General features: G+C 38.0%; 1 non-coding gene across 1 annotated transcript; it reads left to right on the top strand.

Annotated features, from left to right (window-relative positions):
• The first annotated feature begins 9,203 nt into the window (after positions 1–9,203).
• Positions 9,204–9,288, top strand: LOC122166603. Its single transcript, XR_006170844.1, has one exon. It is a non-coding gene; the product is annotated as a U2 spliceosomal RNA (small nuclear RNA).
• The last annotated feature ends 2,431 nt before the right edge of the window (positions 9,289–11,719 follow it).

Genomic DNA, 11,719 nt, shown 5'->3' with positions numbered 1-11,719 from the left:
TGAGGGGGTCAGAAAAGAGAGAAAACCTATTACTGATTTTATCTGTACAGTATCTCCTGAGGAAGGTTACGTGAACTGCAATTTTAGATACTGGGATTCCAGCCTAGAAAAGGTTTTTGAGCAAGAGCTGTTAGAAAGGAAGTACAGAGTTTCCTTGACTCCATTCTTGTTTACTTCCTGCGCATATGTGTCAGAAAACATTCCCATCCTGGTTAAGAAGTTGCCATCCCTGTCCTGGTTAGATTATTCAAACAAAAGTGGTTCTGCACTTAGTTTCTCCTTAATTTTGATACACATTTTTAAAAGCAATAACAATTAACTGCTGGAACAGCAACACAACATTCTTTTGATTATATACTCAAGAAATATACTCTCTTTGATAGCCTGTGATGAACAGTTCATTTATAGAAACCTTCCAACTTTTTCATGGGTGATGTTCCCCAAGGTACACTGCAACCTCAATAAGGATGGTCATCATTCTTTGCAAGGCTTACAGTAAAAGCAGACTCTTATTAAATTACCTGTTACAGATTAAGAAAGGAAGGCAAACGCTCTATCTGTAAGGCAGTTCACATTTTTAACTAAATTCTTCTGTCTATCAAATAATATTGTCTCTTCTTTCTTTTTTCACTCAAGTATTTGACTATCAAGCTTACAAAAATAGCATTACTGTAAACTCATCTGTAGAACTTCACAGATGATCATAGAAATTATTTGTGTTCAGCTCATCAAACATTTGCAACCACACTGGAAAACTGAACTATGATCTTCACTGGTAAATTCTACTTTGATCTTCACATCATCTGTAAAATTCAACAGCGAAATCTTATACACCTTTCTAGATACTGAGAAAGTGTTAAATTCTATGTAGCCAAGAACCTATTATACTAAAAATGTTTATCCATTTATCCAGATGAGATGACAGTGCGTTTACAATAATATCTTCTCATCCATCAGGAGGAAGAAAAGGTTACAATCCATTAAATGTGTGCCATGTGCATTTTATGTCTTTTTAGTTCCTTAATCAAAGTGACTACCAAGTCAAATAACTTACAGAGTATAGAATATAAATACTTTTACCTTAAAAAGTAGCTTTCAATCTGAAAAAAAAATATCGGGTTAGTTTGACAGGATCTATTTTTTATAAACTCATGTTGATTGGCATTAATTCCATCTTTCAACTCTTTATTATCTAAGCTTTACATCAGATGTTCCCTTATTTCACCAAGGATCAATGTCAGATTGACAGGCCTACAATTACTTGGGTTGTCCCATTTAGCATTTTTAAATATTGCCACAATATTAGTTTTCTATTGGTCTCATTTAAATGTCTTCACTTCTTCATATGCGTATCTATCTATCTCAATATCTTGCTTCCATCGCAGTGATCTGACAATCTAACAGATAATGCAAAAATCAGAAAATCACATTGATAATGACAGCACAAGATCAAAAGAAAGAGATGTCTTAAACAAAAAAAAAAAAAAGAAGTCATATCTCTCTGAACCAACTCCATCCTCTCTGCCAGTGTTCTCCCCCCTTCCTGCAACAAGAAAAGACTGAGAAAAGAAGTGCTCCTTGTAAGGTGGCCAGGCAGTAGCCTCTGAGGGGAAGCTGTGTAAAACAACAAAAGTACCACAGACAGCTCTGAGTCGGATTGATTAATGCACTACTGGAAGGCACCCAGTGAGGAGGAAGGCATACAAACCCAGCTAGAATAGAAAAATCTGGCTCTGGCTGATTTCTATGACAGGAGACAAAGTACTTGGTATTTAGAGGAAAGGTAGAAAGTTGCAGCTATGTATGAAAGAGAAAAAAACCTAGATTCAGGTGGCCTACATTTCAACCAAGATCCAGCCCCTGCTGTTTTCCATTGACTGTGTGCTTCTGAAGGTCTACAGCCAGACAATAGGAACTTGGACATGGATAGAATTTAGGCTACATTAATTTTCATCAGAGATCTGTGTGTGGAAGAATTATGCCAAAGAATGAAAAATACCTTTTTAAAATTTTATTTTCTTGTGAAGAGAGTGGTCGGTCACTGGCCAGACTGCCCAGGAGGCTGTGTGACCTCCAGTCATATCTTCTCTGGAAACAATCTTGAGAAATCTGATCTAAATTTGAAGTGCCCTGTGCTTTGAATAGGAGGTTGGGTTAGGGAACTTCCTGAAGACTTTTCCAACCTGAATTTTTCTATAAATTCTATAAATTTTCTATGGGTTTATTTTTCAGGACATTATAATAAAAACATGTTATTAACGTAGAGACACAAAATTATGAGGGGAGGCATATTTAAGTTTTTGGTGATATAATTATTAATTTTTTCTAAAGAAATCTGGAAAAGCCAATGGTTCTGAGCCAGCATGGTTCAAAAGTAGCAAATCCATCAAATCTATACCAGATTGTTCTTAATGTAACAGCCCAGGAACAGTCCAGACAACCAGAGAGAAAAGATCTTCAGCTACACTTTGTGAAGGTGAAGCAGTTGAAGACATTAAGATTATGAGACACATAAATATACATTTCTTGTTTTTAAGACATTTGAAATATTTTCAAATTCTTAATGCTACAGAGCAAAAGGTAAATCCTAAATGAATAGCTTAAATAAAATCAAATCAATCCTAGAGAGAACATTTCTGTAATTTTGTAGGAGTTTCCTTCTGAGCCTCCCAAGAAATGACTATAATCCACTATCAGAAACAGAATACAAAACTGAACTGCTCTAATACCATATGTCAATCCTTGCAATTCTAAGTATCCAGTCTCAGAGAAATACCAGTTATTAGTCAATATCTTAATAGTGCCTAGAAAATGAAAATGTTCTGTACTACATATATTATAATGGCATTTTAAGGTCATCATAATTTTCTTCCATTTACCACCATAAATGGTGTTTTCAAATTACAGAGCAAATCCTCCTCCGCTATAGTTGACCCTCTTTAGAATATGTGTATCTTTAAGATTATGTTGTAAATTTCCAGAGAGGAAATTTATTTCTGATGTAAAAAATGAATAATTTTATAGGCAGGAGGCATTAATTTCTTACTTTTTTTTTATTATTATTAGTTCAACCATTTTGCATTTTTAAATTAAAATATGGAAAATTAATTTGCTAAAGAGCATGATTTTGTTGTGCTTTTCAGAACTATACTTCAGAAAATGCTTACCAGGCTCTACCTGCAAGTTTGCACTTTCTAAAGATTTTCCAAGGTTCATGTTCCTTCATACAAGATGAACTGGATTAACTCATGGTAAAAATGTAAAGGGAAAAAATAAAAATAAAAAATAAAAAATAAAAAAATAAAAATAAAGGATACAGGAGGTGACAATCAAGTTGGAACATTGGTTCTGGCATAACTAACAGGTTTCTTACAGAAAGAAACACAAGGAGGGATTTCTTTTTCACTCAGTCATAGTTAAGGATTTTAAAGTTACTTGTAATCAGAAGGTGAATCAGAAGATACCAAATACTCCTCGGCATATGATAATCTAGCAGAAAACACATTCATCCTTACAGAATTCACCAAGAGCCCAAGGAGAACCTACAGTATATATCTAGCTTCTGAATGTATACAGCATGCAAAGAATGTGCAGCAGAAATATCACTACCAACCATTTTGAAAGAAAAATAAAAACACTACCAGGCAAAACAGCCCAAATGTCATCCAAGCACGTGGGTATTGGAAAAAATGTCAAGTACTACACATGAGTTTCATGCTTTTAGAAATGGAGGGAAGAATGAAGAATTTAAATTCCACCCCACATTGTTGTGGCTGCTGCAAATGAAAATTTAGATGCCTCACTTCTCCATTCACTACATGAACTCAACTGAGCATTGTAATTCCTATTGCCACACCAGAAATCCAAACTGTAGACATCTTATTATTCCATGTCACAATACCCAAGTTCCCTCCTGTATCCTGCCTTCACAGTATCCCTGTTATATAGCTTAGTTTGAGAGGGATGATAGTGGTACCACTCTAACTTAGTAACTGAGATTGAAGGAAATGGAAGGCTTTCACAATTTGTCATAAAATTCAGTAGCAATGAGAAAATCAATGTATCTAACTGTTGTTTCATTTGGTCTTGAAAACATCAAAATATGGAATTTGATGTTGTATTGATTTTATTTGGAGTATTTTGATATGGATCCAGTTATTCTAAGCTACTTCTGACAAGTTGAATCAAGGGTGCTCACCATGACATCAAAGTTGGCAGACTTAATCTATCACTGAAGTCCTTCAACTTGGCTCTCAGTAACTGGGACAAAACAACCCAGGTAATCCTCATATAACATCAAAGTTGTAGACATCATTACCTCCTACATAAGTGTAATAATAAAAACTATCATTTTCTCCACTGATTGTGAAGTTTCCAAGGTAGTTGTTGATCTCCTGTTGGTTTTGTTTTGTTTAAAACTTAACTTAAATTTAAAATGACCTATTAGTTCTAACTGTTGTTAGCAGATTATTTTTCTTTAGTTTCATTATAATGAGCATAATAATAGAAAAGTGATGTCTTCCAGGGAAATTTTAACTTAAAAATTCATGCTTTGAAGTTACTGGGGAAAAGACTTGGGATCTTGTAGGAAATCTAGAAAGCACAAGGTGTCTGAAGACAAATAGATGGAATGAAGTGTGGAAATAAAAATGTGTCAACATGAGTAACTTTCGGAACTTGTAAAACATTATCAGTTTGCTGGGTGGAGTTAATCAAAGTCTCTAGAAGAAAAGTTATAGACAAACATCTAGTCTTCTGCTGTAGTAAGAACTTTTTGAAGTACCTAAGGATTATACTCAGGATGTGCTAAGCAAAGAATGGATGGTGTCCAAATTATACCCATTTTATCTCTGCTCATTTCTCAGTATATGGACTGTGGCAATTTCTTCCAAATGTTTGACTTTACAAACTAAACAGTAGTATTACAGAATAGTTTGGATTATTCTTCTGTAGTATAAAATACGATAACAAGATATGCCTTTAAAGACTCCAATTTATCATTGTTACAGTTCCCCAGAGAGAAAAATGGTATCATAAAAATGAATAAGGGCAGAAAAGATCCATTGAAAGAAAAAAAAAAAAAAACAAAAAAAAACAACCACCATAAAATTCTCTATGTAGATACATTATGCTCTAAAAGGCTTCAACCTGCCTTGTAGGTCAGTATGATGAAACATGCACTACAAAGTCCACTAACAGCATTTAGTGGCTTAGAAGAGTCAGACTTAACAGGTGTCACATCAACTTCACATCCTCAAAAAGTAAAACATATAAAATAAGGTAAGAAAAACACACATGAGTGTTTTCTGCATGCAATCTTTATTATCATGGGAACACATGATCTTTCTCTTGACTTTTCATACATAGTCTGCAACCTTCTTAGGAAAGATAGCCAGCATGGGTCTTCTTAGGAAAGATAGCCAGCATGGGTTCATGAAGGGCAGGTCCTGTTTGACCAACCTGATCTCCTTCTATGATCTAGTGACCCATCTGGTGGATGAGGGAAAGGCTGTTGATGTGGTCTACCTAGACTTCAGCAAAGCCTTTGACACTGTCTCCCACAGCATTCTCCTGCAGAAGCTGGCAGCCAGAGGCTTGGATGGATACACTCTTGGCTGGGTAAGGAGCTGGTTGGAGGGCCGGGCACAGAGAGTGGTGGTAAATGGAGTCAAATCCAGCTGGCGACCAGTTGTGAGTGGTGTTCCCCAGGGGTCGGTGCTGGGGCCTGTCCTCTTCAATATCTTTATTGATGACTTCGATGAGGGCATCGAGTGCACCCTCAGTAAATTCGCAGACGACACCAAATTGGCTGGAAGTGTGGATCTGCCTGGGGGTAGCGAGGCCCTACAGAGGGATCTGGACAGGCTGGAGAGCTGGGCTGAAGCCAATAGGATGAGTTTCAACAAGGCCAAATGCCGGGTCCTGCACTTCGGCCACAACAACCCCAGGTGACGCTACAGGCTTGGGGCGGTGTGGCTGGAGGACTGCGTAGAGGAAATGGACCTGGGGGTATTGATTGATGCTCGGCTGAATATGAGCCGACAGTGTGCCCAGGTGGCCAAGAAGGCCAATGGCATCCTGGCTTGCATCAGAAACAGTGTTGCAAGCAGGAGCAGAGAGGTGATTGTTCCCCTGTATTCAGCACTGGTGAGGCCGCACCTCGAGTACTGTGTCCAGTTTTGGGCCCCTCACTGCAAAAAAGACATTGAGGCCCTGGAACATGTTCAAAGGAGGGCAACAAAGCTGGTGAGGGGTCTGGAACACAGGCCATATGAGGAGAGGCTGAAGGAGCTGGGAATGTTCAGCCTGCAGAAGAGGAGGCTCAGGGGAGACCTCATTGCTCTCTATAACTTCCTGAAGGGAGGTTGTAGTGAGCTGGGGGTCGGCCTCTTCTCTCGTGTCATTAGTGATAGGACCAGGGGGAATGGCTTCAAGCTACGGCAGGGGAGATTCAGGCTGGACATGAGAAGTATTACTTTTCAGAAAGGGTGGTCAGGCACTGGAACGGACTGCCCAGGGAGGTGGTGGAGTCACCGAGCCTGGGGGTGATCAAGGAAAGGCTGGATGTTGTGTTGAGGGACATGGTTTAGTGAGAGCTATTGGGAATAGGTGAACGGTTGGACTGGGTGATCTTTTAGGTCTTTTCCAACCTTGGTGATTCTATGATTCTATGATACAAGAACACTTAGTAAAACTTCTTTAATTCATCTTTCATTCATACTGTACAGATATTTGAGTCCTTTAGTACCAGTATCTCATATGCTATGCTGAATGTGCATTGTGCACTTCCAATATTTTGAGAGTAGAAATATAATAAGTAACAGTTTGAGGAGGAAAAAAACAAAAGAAAACAACCACCACCCTCAAATCCCATCATTTGACAGGCAAGAACTAACTTCAAGTCAAGCCCTACCAAATTAATTAATTATTTCTCTATACAAACTAAGCTCAGAGGGGAAAGGCAACATTTTCCTCATATTCAGTATTTTCTCTTCCATAATGTGTTACATCAGGTAAAATTTATCCAGGGCACTGCATACTTTTTTTCTGTGTACAGTTCCCAGTATTTTAGAGAAATACTGGTGTGTTTTACACCTTAATTTGTCTCAGTTTGCATTTCCTTAACTAATCCTAGCATTCACACTTGTATTTATTATAAATCAGTTTATATATCCCTAGTTAATATTTGCTTAGGGCTTATGTTGATTTCACAATACATGCAATTTTCTGGCTCCATCTTTATCTTCAAGGATTAGATTGAATTGAGCAGCCCTGTAGTAATTTAGTTTTATCTTGTGCCTTACAGTTTTATGTTCTTGTAATAACACTTCCCTACTCTATTTTATTTAATTAAATATATCCTATTTCACAATGACAACATTTTTATTTTTTAGTTTATTTGCTAAACAGCTGCCATTGTGGCAAGATTCTGTGGTGAAAAAACACTTATTTTAAAGAAATTTAGAATAGAAGTTGCCAAGTGTAGAGGGAGGAAGGGATTTGAACTTGGCATAAGAGTTCTCCATGATTAAATTTGAATTGCTTTGGCTTCTCAGTCTGGGCTCTGCAGTTAAATAGCTACATTCGTGTTCATTTCTTTTTTTTTTTTTTGGTCTTGATAGAAGAAGTGCTTTCTGAAAACAAGTGTGGGTTTGCCAAGTTATACTGAAAGATTTGTGATCATTTCTGTCTTTGGCTTCACTTACACTAAAATAGCAGGTAAATGCTAATTATTTTTGCAACTCCATCATTTTAGCACTACACAGTTAATTTTGATGCTGATGAGGGCAAAGCTAATTGACAGCATATCCATAATAAAAAGCAATGGGTCTGAACATAAGGCTTCAGCGTTTCCCCACCTCCTTTAGCTTAAATAGGAAAACTGTTTTGATAAAACCAAATGTTGTGCAGGTGCATTGAGTCCCTGCAGAGGATGTTAAATGGGTTTGATCCTAAATTGACTAGTATGAGCAAAGTGGATGTATTTACTCACAGCTCTGGCAGCTTCTTTGGTAAATAGTCTGGCACATTACAGAGTAAGCATGTCTAGCTTTGAGTCTTTTTTTTTTTTTTGACCTGCAGCTGTGTGTGCTTATCTACATTCTTAACGGAAACCACAAATAAAAAGGAGATTAAATTTCTAAAAGAGTAGCTTGCTTTCGTCTCATCACTTTTCTTTGTCAAGTACCTTTCCTCTTGGGTAGCTTCTTCTGATGTTGTGCTCAATAAGGGGCTCTGTGCTCAGTTGAACAAAAGGTTTCTAATGGCTGGGAAACTTTTCGCGCTATGTCCTCCTGCTTGACCTCCAGACAAACAGCGTGTCACATTATTCTATTGCGCACCCCATCCATCAGGCACCCTGATTTTGCCCTCACATTCACACAGCTGGCTTTCATAGAGAATAATTTTCTTCTGATCTGAGCACCAAGTGTCTACACTTGGATGTTCTTATCAATGCTCTCACATGCCACATGCCTAAGTCTCACATATTACAAGAGGGAGCTGACTTTGGCAGGTTTTGCAAGTTGTTTCTCATTCTGGTCAAAAGCAGGTTAATTCAGTTTCACTAAGCTTTTCTATTGGCAGAAAGTAACTGAAATTCCTATCTGCACAGCAACATCTCCACATCACCCAAGTATGGCAAAAATCTACCCCAGCTCAGCTTGACTTTTGAGCAGCAAAAGAATTTGACAGCCAGTACCAAGACAGCCCCTGCTTCAAGACAGATAAGCTATTCTTAAAAGCATCTTTTCCTGAAAGAATTTAATTTAATAAGAAATTCTTTTTATGCAGAAAAAAAAAATCTTTTTTCCTAATAGGTGTACAACCACTAGAGTCATTGTTGAGGCCTAACTTAAACTTTGAAAGAAGAAATGGAATGTCCTTACAGGAAGATTTTAGAAAAGAGTAAGTTTAGATAATATTCCCTCTATTTCTTTAATCGGAAGATCAAAACAACTTATTTCCTTGTGAAAAAGGAAATTGGGTAATTTGATCATAGTACGCCAGTACTGAGAATCAGCAAAGATTTATTCAACAAATTGAGTAAAAAAAAAAAAATATTCCAATTCATTAATGATATCCAAAGACAGATAAAACAGATAGTAAGGTCCATAAATAAGTCCTAACTTTTTTTTTTTTTTAATACAGAACTCATGCAACACAAAGTTACTGAGTTCAGTAAAACAGATGCAGAATGACATATCTCTTCTCGGCCTTTTGGCTAAGATTAAGTGTAGTATCTGTGACATTTTCATACATTGTCTTCATGCCATTTGATCACCTTCTCTACTGAAGTCACCTCTTCTTGTTCTCAGTGCTTTAAGAGTCTGTCATCCAAATAGTTGTATCCTTTTTTTTTTTTTTTTTAATTAGACAAATCCTCTTCCAAATACACACAGGACTCAGAGGTCACTGAGAGCAATCATGCTCAACACATTGACCTGCAGTTTCCAATTTGCTATCAACAGGACTGTTGTAGGCGACTGCAACACAGGACCTGATCCTCTGAATTTCTGCTGTGCTACTGTTTGAGGACAAATGCACTGGTGCACTCCCCACTGGTCCACTCCTCTGCCATAGACAGAATCAAAAAATTACACTACTACTTCACAAAAACAGCCTGTACTTGTTTGTTTTTATAATCCTTACCTAACAATACGCAGCAGTTCAAAGCAAATGCTTACAGAGATATCTTCTGAGCTATACCCCTACAATATTTGCATCAGTTACAGAACAGAAGGCTATTCCTCTTTTATCAAAGGCTATTCTCTTTTAACAGAAAGCTATTCCTCTTTTATCAGAAAAAAAAAAAATCTTTTTACAAGGTATCATTATAGGAAATATGCAAATAATTTTGTTAATTACAAGAATGCTAAGTGCTGGAATATACTTTGACTAAATTTCTCTGCTACCACATGAAGAGGGTATAGTGGTACAAATCAGAACACAAGACGCAGGTGATACAGTTTTTGTCAAAGAGGCAATGCAAATACTGTAAGGATGCATATAATGCATTTCCTTATAAAACAGAAAAAGAGTGAAATCAGGATGCTAATTTTTTTTAAAGCCAAATTGCAGCTCCTCGGGGAGATTGTCAACAGAACCCCCAGGAAATTGCCCTCCAGGGAGCAGAGCAGAGCTGGCAGATCTTTAAGGAATCTTTCCTTAGGGCATGAGAGCTCTCCATCCCCAAGTGTAGACAGTCAGGAAAAGAAAGCAAGACTCTATAACGGCTGAACCAGAACTTGCTTGTCAGATTGGAGAGCAGTAAGAAAATGCACAGGCAGTGGAGCAGGGGCTAGTATCCTTGGAGGAGTACAGGGATGCTGCAAGGCTGTGCAGGGATGGTCTCAGGAAGGCTAAGGCCCAGTGGGACCAGCACTTGGCAAGCTGTGGGATGGAAGAATTGAGCACAGTCCTGTCAAAAAATGACTTCAGGGTATGGATGGATGGCAGCTGGGCCAGCAATATGCCAGTGCAGCCCAGAAAGCCAACCGTATCCTGGGCTGCATCAAAAGAAGCATGGTCAGCAGGTTGAGGAATGCATCTGAACTGCATTCAGATGTGAAGTCCTCAGTACATGAGAAATGCGGACCTGTGGGAGCGCATCCAGAAGAGGGCCAAAATACAGTCCAAGGGATAAAACATCTCTACGAGGACAGGCTGAGAGAGCTGGGGCTGTTAAGCCCAGATAAGCCCAGTTTTGGAGGACACCTGAGAGCTGCCTTTCAGTAGATATAATGGGGATGTAACAAAGAGGACAAACTCTTTGGCAGAGTTTGTGGTAACAGGGCAAAGGGAAAATGTTTCAAACTAAATAAGGATTGATTTAGACTGGATGTAAGGAAAAAGGTTTTCACAATAATGGTAGTGAAACATTGGCACATGCTGCCCAGAGAGATGGTGGATGCCTTATTTCTGGAGACACTCAAGGTGAGTTACACTGAACAGAGCTCTGAGCACCTGATCAAGCTGTAGATGTCCCTTTTCATTGCAGAGGAGTTGGACCAGATGACCCCTAAATGTCCCTTCCAATTCAAATGATTTTATGATTCTGATTTTTTCATGGTAATCTTATTTGTCTGTTGATATGGCCTTGTTTTTAAGGATAAAATATTTGTGAGCAGAGTACACATACTTTCAGGTTCCCATTCTTTCAAAGCAATTCCCAGCAGCAGTGCAATCACAATATTATATCTAATAATCATATGCAGTCATTCCCAATCACACTGGCTACATATAGAAGCAGTTATAGACTTTTGGAAATGTGGGAAAATGTCAAACCATATTAGGCTGTCTGGAAAGAAGAAGGAAGAGGTTCACAGCTTGATGAGGAAGATTAAACCTTGCTGAACCATGCTGAACACCTGAAAATATCAAATAACAAAAGATAAATGGGGAAAAGCCTGAAGAAGTTATGAAATGTAAAAAAGAATGATGTTCAGTGGAATAATAAATGATACAAAATGGCAAAGAAAGTGAAGATAAATTATCTATAACTACTAAAAACTCATGACCTACAACAAGCTGCCAGTATGGCTCTGCTAACTGGGAACCTAGAATACTGTGTTCTTTTTAATACTCAATTCTCAACCAGATGAAGACAGACAGAAGGGATTTGGGAGGTACAGTCTAATTCTTAAAATAGATTTATTGACAACTTGTGGTATACAAGTTCAACAGGGAGATTCAGATGGTCCTTTATTCAGTAGTGGTC

Source organism: Centrocercus urophasianus, unplaced genomic scaffold, assembly GCF_019232065.1.
Source record: "Centrocercus urophasianus isolate 14NV4802_14NV808 unplaced genomic scaffold, USGS_Curo_1.0 seq_10, whole genome shotgun sequence".
Lineage (NCBI taxonomy): Eukaryota > Metazoa > Chordata > Aves > Galliformes > Phasianidae > Centrocercus > Centrocercus urophasianus.
Note: the sequence above shows the minus strand (reverse complement) of the source record. Positions and strands in the feature narration are given on the sequence as shown.